Raw genomic sequence first — 10,078 nt, forward strand, 5'->3', positions numbered from 1 at the left:
TATTTATTCATTTATATCTTTAGTTTTAAATTTTATTATATATGTACATTAGATAGTTTTATAAATTTTGTTATTGTTATTGCTATTGTTGTATTTGATGTTTATTTGTTTATATGTTTGTTATTTCTTGGGAGATATTTAGTTTATTTCTTCTATTTGCATGTTGTTGTATGTAATTCATTTGTCTTTTTTTTTATTGTTGTTTTTATTGTGGTTGTTTGTCCATATCATCATGTCATTATTTTCATTTATTAATGTGACACTTATGCCATATATCGAGTTTAGCATTACATCAATTCTATCTAATTTTTTTTAAAAAAAAAAAAAAAAGGGAAATTTTTGAAAATAAGAGCAATACTCGGTATTTGAGATTTTCGAAAGGATCGAGCCCTAACGTATTGGGTTCCGATTTCTTCCGATGAGTCTAAATTATCGAGAATATTTTTTTAATCGAAAAAATGAATAAAAGCTCATTATCGGGAATTCAATATGTCGTGTCCTAACGCATTGGATGTGACATGTTGTTTTTTCGGATGACGATTTCTTAAAAATAACCGAGGCAATATTCAATGTTCAGAATGTTGAGAAATTGTGCCCTAACGTATTGGGTTGCGATTTCCTCATCTGACTTGAACAATTGAATATCCTTTTTTTAATTTTTATCGTAGGAGATTTTTTTACAAGCAACCTATTTTATACAGTCATTTTAAGACAAAGGATCGTATTTTTTTTTAATTCTTCAAAGTTATCAATTTTCGACATTAAGACATTAAATAATCAACTAGGTACCAATTTTGGGTGTTACGAGGGTGCTAATCCTTCCTCGTACGTAATCGACTCCCGAACCCGTTTTCTGAATTTCGTGGACCAAAATCGTTGTTTTAATAAAATCAAACCGTTTATTAAAAACAACCACTTTTCGAGGTGATCCAATCACACCTCATTAAAAAGGATTGGTGGCGACTCCCGTTTTCATTTTTAAAACCCAAGTCGACCCCGTTTTCCATCTAAAAAAATGGTGTCAACAACTTCAATGTGCCATTATCTCATGACAAATGCCACTCTACCTCGAGACATAAGTCAAGTTGTCTTAAGACCTATAAAGTTGATCTCGAGACCAAGACTAATGTAACATCTCATATGATAAACTTTATTCTTAGAATCTCGATACATATTCTTCCTAAAATTGGCTTAGAATGAATGTTTCAAAGTGACTAAATCATAACCAAAACTTCTTCAAACATACCTAAACATTAAACAAACTCAAATCAACCAATTGACATATGCAAAATGCAATTCAACATCATCAAACCATAGCAATTCCAAGCATAAAAGCATAACCAATTAATTTGCATATTTAAGCCTACAAGAACAAGCATAATTAACTTTCAAATTTGAGAATGAAATTCAATTAAAAGACCTTATAAACCAAATTACCACATATATCGAAACATTAACTTAACACCAAGCCATAAACAACTTAGGTACATATAACTAAAATAAATATATACATACAAAAGAGGTAACAAGATGTTGCTCGAGTTGAGTTCTTGAGTTGGATGCTTGACCACTCCTAATTATGTCAACTCTCATCTGAGACCTGTGCACGAAAAAAATCACTGAGACAGTACATGTTGTACCATACGACCTGGTTAATCTCCAAATTGGACCCTCTGAAATACTTGATGGAGTCAACCGCTCTGAATGGAAGAATTGCCCGATGGCAAATTCTTCTATCTGAATTTGACATAGTCTATGTGAACCAGAAGGCGGTCAAAAGGAGTGCAATAGCGGAATTCCTAGCAAGTAGGGCTCTGGATGATTACGAGCCATTGAACTTCGATTTCCCAAATGAGGATTTGATGTATGTTGCAACTGTAGAGAAAGATTTCCAATAAGGTGGTCCTTGGAAATTGAGTTTTGACGGAGCTTCAAATGCTATAGGCAACGGAATTGGGGCAATACTCATGTCTCCTAGTGGAGATTATTATCCTTTCACTAGCAAATTGGACTTTGACTGCACAAATAACATGGCTGAGTATGAAGCTTGCATTATGGGCATCCGGGCAGCCATAGAGCGAAAAATTAAGGTGCTAGAGGTATATGGGGACTCTGCATTAGTAATTTACCAACTCAAAGGGGAATGGGAAACAAGAGACCCGAAGTTGGTCCGCTATCGAAAATTGGTTATGGAGTTGATTGAGGAATTTGATAATGTCACCTTTAGTTACCTCCCACGAGATGAAAACCAGATGGCAGATGCTTTGGCCACTTTAACCTCAATGTTTAAAGTGAACAAATTAGAAGATATGAAGCCTATCCAGATCAGCATCTATGAGGCTCCAGCCCATTGTTGCAACATTGACAATGAAGAGGAAAATGATGATCACCCTTGGTACCATGACATATTACGATATGTGAAGAGTCGTGAGTACCCTGACCATGCGACAGAAAATGATAAGAAGACATTAAGGAGATTAGCCATTGACTATGTCCTAGATGGGGAAATTTTGTATAAAAAGGGAAAAGATCAAGTATTGTTGAGGTGTATGGATGCTGTCGAGGCAAAAGAAATTTTGGAAGAAGTGCATGACGGTATCTGCGGAACGCATGCCAACGGCTTCACGATGGCCAGACAAATTATGAGATTTGGGTACTATTGGTCCACCATGAAAGGGGATTGCATTAGTTACGCCAAAAAGTGTCATAAATGCCAAATTTATGGTGACAAAATGCATGCACCATCTTCACCCCTCCACGTAATGGTTTCTCCATGGCCGTTTTCCATGTGGGGAATGGATGTTATCGGGCCAATATCTGCAAAGGCTTCTAATGGGCATCGTTTTATCTTTGTGGTTATTGATTATTTCACTAAGTGGGTGAAGGCTGCTTCATATGCTAACGTTACAAAGTCAGCAGTCAGTAAATTCTTAAAAAAGAGATTATATGTCGGTACGGGATGCCAGAAAGGATCATATCTGACAATGCGCTGAACTCGAACAACAACTTAATAGCGGAAGTTTGTAATCAGTTCAAGATCAGACACCATAATTCATCACCATACCGCCCAAAAATGAATGGGGCCGTGGAAGCAGCAAACAAAAATATCAAGAAGATTGTAGGGAAAATGACTGAAACCTACAAGGACTGGCACGAGAAACTACCTTTCGCTCTCTTGGCGTATCGTACCTCTGTTAGGACTTCTACTGGGGCAACACCTTTTTCTTTAGTCTACGGGATGGAGGCAGTTTTACCCATAGAAGTTGAAATCCCTTCTCTCCGGGTATTAACTGAACTAAGGTTAGATGAGGCCGAATGGGTTCAATCTCGATATGATCAGCTAAACTTGGTAGAAGAAAAGAGACTAAAAGCTATTCGTCACGGTCAGATGTATCAAAAACGAATGATGCGAGCCTATAACAAAAAGGTTCGTCCCAGAGAATTTCAGGAGGGGACCTAGTGTTGAAAAAGATTCTTCCTCTACAAAAAGATTTTAGAGGAAAATGGATGCCAAATTGGGAAGGTTCTTATGTTGTAAAGAAGGCCTTTTCTGGAGGAGCTCTGATCTTGAGCGAGATGGATGGTAAAAACTTGCCAAATCCTGTGAACTCAGATTCAGTCAAAAAATACTTCACTTGAAAGAGAAGGACCAAAGTGAAAACCCGTAAAGGGCATTCAAAAAAAAAAGAAGGAGAGGCCGAGGTGAAAACCCGTAAAGGGCGCCTTGGGACCAAAGGGGATTTGAGTTGAAAACCTGAAAAGGCGGCTCAAATTTTGAGAAGACATGAGGTGACTGGAGCAGCTCAAATTTTGATCTGGGGCATGTGGTGGTCTTGATATACCTGAATCAACAAGGAAAGGGTAGACGACATCTTGGGGTATCGACAAAACCCTGCAGATTCCCTAAACACATATCAAATTCAGAATGGTTTTCAGAAAGCTTATGCAGGGAAACTCGTGCTGCGATATCTTGGGCACCTGCCGTCATCTTATTCATTTTGAATCTTGGCAAAAATTTGTTATCTCGATTAATGTATTCATCTCAAGCTTTGCTCCTAATAAAATTCCATCTTGTCCATCGTCTTTTTTCATTTTATCTTAGCAAAATTTGTTATCTTGATTAACTTATTCATTTCGAGGTTTGTTCCCAATAACATTTTGTTTGTCCATTACGATAATCTTTTTCAAACATTTGAAATAACAACTAATAGACTGAATGTTCAAGCAAAGGAGTTTTGCATATTACTCTAGAAACTTCTAAATAATGAAGGAACCTGAAACAGGACTGTTGTTTAGAACACGCCAATTTTAAAAGGAAAAATTTAAGTCAGGGCTATCCTTTCAAATTTTGTTGTCCAAACATGGATTAAACAAAATGGCAAGGTGTCGTATTGGTGACATAGTTTCAATAATTACCAAGTGATACCCTAGGAATGGAGACCAAAGAGTTTTCAAATTCTGTATCATTGAATTATGATAACAGAGGATCGAGAAAGGGTCAGGTCTTTCTATCCTTGGGTTACAGTGGGAGAAAGATGGTTCAAATTTTGCATCCAGTGGATTGCATTTGGAGGTTCACAATGGAGGGCCAACCAGATTAAGTGTTTCTTTGGATATGCCAGCTAATCAAGAAGGCGTTGTAACACGTCAGTGATAAAACAATGAGCAATAACAACTCAAACATTAAGGAATCATCTTCATGACAACATGCATTCATTCAAATGTCATTCGTACGCATCTAGTTAGGAGCAGTTGATTCATTCTGATCATACCATCCTAATAACTAGGCACAATTAGGTCCATAAAATAGAACATAAATGTCAAGTTCACGAGAGAACATATCAATGAAGATAGCAGATCATGTCTTCCTGTACCGGCAGTGAAGCAGATCGAAGAAACCAGCCTTGTTTTCCTGTACTAACAGCGAAGCAGATCGAAGAAACCATAGTTTGCAATTAAGAAGATTGAAGCTACAACAGCGGATCTTACTTTCCTAGCGTTGCAGTAGAACAGATTGAAGCTACAACAGCGGATCTTACTTCCCTAACATTGCAATTAAGAAGATTGAAGCTACAACAGCAGATCTTACTTTCCAGGCGGTGCAGTGGAACAGATTGAAGCTACAACAGCGGATCTTACTTCCCTGACATTGCAATTAAGAATATTGAAGCTACAACAGCGGATCTTACTTTCCTAGCGCTGTAGTGGAACAGATTGAAGCTACAACAGCGGATCTCACTTCCCTGACATTGCAATCAAAAGATTGAGGCCACAACGGCGAATCTTATTTCCATGCGGTGCAGTGAAACAGATTGAAGCTACGACAGCGGATCTTACTTCCCTGACATTGCAATTAAGAAGATTGAAGCTACAACAGCGGATCTTACTCTCCTAGCGTTGCAGTGGAACAGATTGAAGCTACAACAGCGGATCTCACTTCCCTGACAGTGCAATTAAGAAGATTGAAGCTACAACAGTGGGTCTTACTTCCCTGACATTGCAATTAAGAAGATTGAAGCTACAACAGCGGATCTTACTCTCCTAGCGTTGCAGTGGAACAGATTGAAGCTACAACAGCGGATCTCACTTCCCTGACATTGCAATCAAAAGATTGAGGCCACAACGGCGAATCTTATTTCCAGGCGGTGCAGTGGAACAAATTGAAGCTACAGCAGCGGATCTTACTTCCCTGACATTGCAATTAAGAAGATTGAAGCTACAACAGTGGGTCTTACTTCCCTGACATTGCAATTAAGAAGATTGAAGCTACAACAGCGGATCTTACTCTCCTAGCGTTGCAGTGGAACAGATTGAAGCTACAACAGCGGATCTCACTTCCCTGACATTGCAATCAAAAGATTGAGGCCACAACGGCGAATCTTATTTCCAGGCGGTGCAGTGGAACAAATTGAAGCTACAGCAGCAGATCTTACTTCCCTGACATTGCAATTAAGAAGATTGAAGCTACAACAGCGGATCTTACTTTCCTAGCGTTGCAGTGGAACAGATTGAAGCTACAACAGCGGATCTTACTTCCCTGACATTGCAATTAAAAATATTGAAGCTACAACAACATGTCTTACCCCTTGACGTTGCAGTGGAATAAAATAAAACCACAAATCTCGTCTCCCTAAAGAAGTAACAATGGAGTGGATTGAAGCTACAAGTCAGATCCCCCTGAAGTACAATGGAGTAGATTGAAGTGACAAGACACAGTGGATTGGAATGAGACTACTTGAATAGAAGCGCCAAGAGAAATCAAGACTCAGCGAGACCGGGCAAATTAGTCTTTCTTAGTCTTTGCTCTGTTCTCGTTACACGACAACGAGCAAAGAGGGGCAGCTGTACAAGCCCATTTGCCCGAACCCAACAAACAAAACAAAAACAATTAAACCCAACTAGCCTAACCCAATACCCCAAACCCAATATCCAGCCCAAACCCCAAATCTGACCCAAGAAGATTAGTCAAACTAGGGTTTCAGAACTGAAACCCTAGCCTAACGTTACAGCCACCAACATCCTTACCTGCCCCCTGCTACCGCCGTAACCACCACCACCAACTCCTCTGGCACCTGCAATGAAGAGCATACGCAACAGCAAGTACAATAACAGTAGGAAAATTGTAAAAAAATGGATGTAATGGGCTATAAATAGCCGAATATCAACATTGTAATGGGCTTTTGGGAAAAAAAATTTGGAAGAAATAAAAAAGTTTTTAGAAGGTGATTTACTTCGTTTTTTCCGACTTCTTTTTCTTATTTTCGTTCTATTTCAGTTTTCTATATTGTTTCTTTCTCTTTTCATTTTCATTAAATCAATATACATAAAAATATAAAATAAAAACAAGGGGAAGGAATTTACCTGTCTCCGGCGGCGATGGAGAGGGAAGACCGAAAGGTTTCTTTCGATTTCGGCCCTCTTTTGCCGAGATCTCGATTTTTCTGATCCCAAATACGAACCTTACTCGGAAAAGGGGACAAAGTGGGCTATTTTGAATTTTTCGGCAACCGCGTACGGCGGCGCCACCGCCGGCGACCGTTCACCGGCACGGTGGCCGATGTCCGGACCTTAGGCCGGAGGCCGGATTGCCCAAAAGGGCTTGAGAGAAAACTTAAATTTTTTTTTTGAAATAATGAGGCAAATGACTTTTTTTTTTCTAAAAAGTGGGCTTTTATAGGCCCCCAAAACGACGTCGTTTTGGGGCAAGCCTATCAGGCCAAAACGGCGCCGTTTGGCGCGACCCGCGGGCGACCCGACCCGTCCAACTAGGGTCCGCGTGTTTTAGCCTTAAAAGGGGTTATTTCCGCTTAAGGCCCTTCCACATTTTCGGTCTGTTTCAATTTGGACCATTTATTTTTCTCCTCTTTTAATTCGGACCAAGGATTTGTTCCCTTTTTTAATTTAGTCCTCATTTCGATTGGACACCTGAGGAAGGGACGCGTGGCCTAAAGTCGGGTTTATTACCCATTTGGCCCTCTGCCTTTTCGCGCCCTTCTATTTTGGTCCTTCTTTGTTCATTTTATTCTAGTTTTATCCTTTAAAATTTGTTTTATTCTGAATTAGTCCATTTTTTGTTATTTTTATTATCTTATTAATTAATCTACTTATTACCATGCTTGTATTTTTCCTTTTTACATTTATTCCTTACTATATTATTATATTTTACTATTAGCTTTGTGTTTATTTTATTTTATTTTATTTTCTTTTTTATCTTTCTATTTATATTTATTTATTAAAATATGTTTGTTTTATTATATGTTATCATTATGTAAATACTTATATCTTTTGTGTTCTTTTTAATGATAGATTATTTATTATTCTAATAATAATAATAATAATAATAATATAATTGTTAGTATTTATTCATTTATATCTTTTAGTTTTAAATTTTATTATATATGTACATTAGATAGTTTTATAAATTTTGTTATTGTTATTGCTATTGTTGTATTTGATGTTTATTTGTTTATATGTTTGTTATTTCTTGGGAGATATTTTAGTTTATTTCTTCTATTTGCATGTTGTTGTATGTAATTCATTTGTCTTTTTTTTTTTTATTGTTGTTTTTATTGTGGTTGTTTGTCCATATCATCATGTCCATTATTTTCATTTATTAATGTGACACTTATGCCATATATCGAGTTTAGCATTACATCAATTCTATCTAATTTTTTTTTTAAAAAAAGAAAAAAAAGGGAAATTTTTGAAAATAAGAGCAATACTCGGTATTTGAGATTTTCGAAAGGATCGAGCCCTAACGTATTGGGTTCCGATTTCTTCCGATGAGTCTAAATTATCGAGAATATTTTTTTAATCGAAAAAAATGAATAAAAGCTCATTATCGGGAATTCAATATGTCGTGTCCTAACGCATTGGATGTGACATGTTGTTTTTTCGGAATGACGATTTTCTTAAAAATAACCGAGGCAATATTCAATGTTCAGAATGTTGAGAAATTGTGCCCTAACGTATTGGGTTGCGATTTCCTCATCTGACTTGAACAATTGAATATCCCTTTTTTTAATTTTTATCGTAGGAGATTTTTTTACAAGCAACCTATTTTATACAAGTCATTTTAAGACAAAGGATCGTATTTTTTTTTTAAATTCTTCAAAGTTATCAATTTTCGACATTAAGACATTAAATAATCAACTAGGTACCAATTTTGGGTGTTACGAGGGTGCTAATCCTTCCTCGTACGTAATCGACTCCCGAACCCGTTTTCTGAATTTCGTGGACCAAAATCGTTGTTTTAATAAAATCAAACCGTTTATTAAAAACAACCACTTTTCGAGGTGATCCAATCACACCTCATTAAAAAGGATTGGTGGCGACTCCCGTTTTCATTTTTAAAACCCAAGTCGACCCCGTTTTCCATCTAAAAAAATGGTGTCAACAACTTCAATGTGCCATTATCTCATGACAAATGCCACTCTACCTCGAGACATAAGTCAAGTTGTCTTAAGACCTATAAAGTTGATCTCGAGACCAAGACTAATGTAACATCTCATATGATAAACTTTATTCTTAGAATCTCGATACATATTCTTCCTAAAATTGGCTTAGAATGAATGTTTCAAAGTGACTAAATCATAACCAAAACTTCTTCAAACATACCTAAACATTAAACAAACTCAAATCAACCAATTGACATATGCAAAATGCAATTCAACATCATCAAACCATAGCAATTCCAAGCATAAAAGCATAACCAATTAATTTGCATATTTAAGCCTACAAGAACAAGCATAATTAACTTTCAAATTTGAGAATGAAATTCAATTAAAAGACCTTATAAACCAAATTACCACATATATCGAAACATTAACTTAACACCAAGCCATAAACAACTTAGGTACATATAACTAAAATAAATATATACATACAAAAGAGGTAACAAGATGTTGCTCGAGTTGAGTTCTTGAGTTGGATGCTTGACCACTCCTAATTATGTCAACTCTCATCTGAGACCTGTGCACGAAAATAAACATGAGTATTGAATACTCAATAATACTAATATAATTCAAATACAATGTAATAAGGTTAAACTAAAGCACATATATAGAACAATATCAAATACATTATTGTATACTACTTTTAACTCATCACATCATTTTTCAACTTTCTTATTCATTTCTTATTTCAATATCAATTTCAATTCTTACTCATTTTGGCCTCTATTAACTGATAATAGACATTAGGACAGATACTCGGATCTATGTAACTATTAGTCCGTGGCCCTCTGGGAATTAAGACTATTTTATTTTGCCATCCCGGGTTGCCTGGCAACAATGACTTTTAGTATTTACCCCATGACCCTTTAAGAATTGGGACTGCTCATGACCTTTTGGGAATGGGAGCTAGTAAATCACTGTATTGATAACCCTATGGCATGCCAACTACATTCGAACTATATCTAACATCGTTTAACGAGACAATAACATCACAATCACCATTGTAATACATGTCATCATAATATCAATGTCTCACCATTGTAAACTTAAAACGTGCATAAATTAAATCATCTTGATATCTAAGTTTTTCCAAGGTTTCCAACAATGAAACTTAATTAAAATTT

This window comes from Gossypium hirsutum, chromosome D13 (genome assembly GCF_007990345.1).
Source record: "Gossypium hirsutum isolate 1008001.06 chromosome D13, Gossypium_hirsutum_v2.1, whole genome shotgun sequence".
Classification (NCBI taxonomy): Eukaryota; Viridiplantae; Streptophyta; class Magnoliopsida; order Malvales; family Malvaceae; genus Gossypium; species Gossypium hirsutum.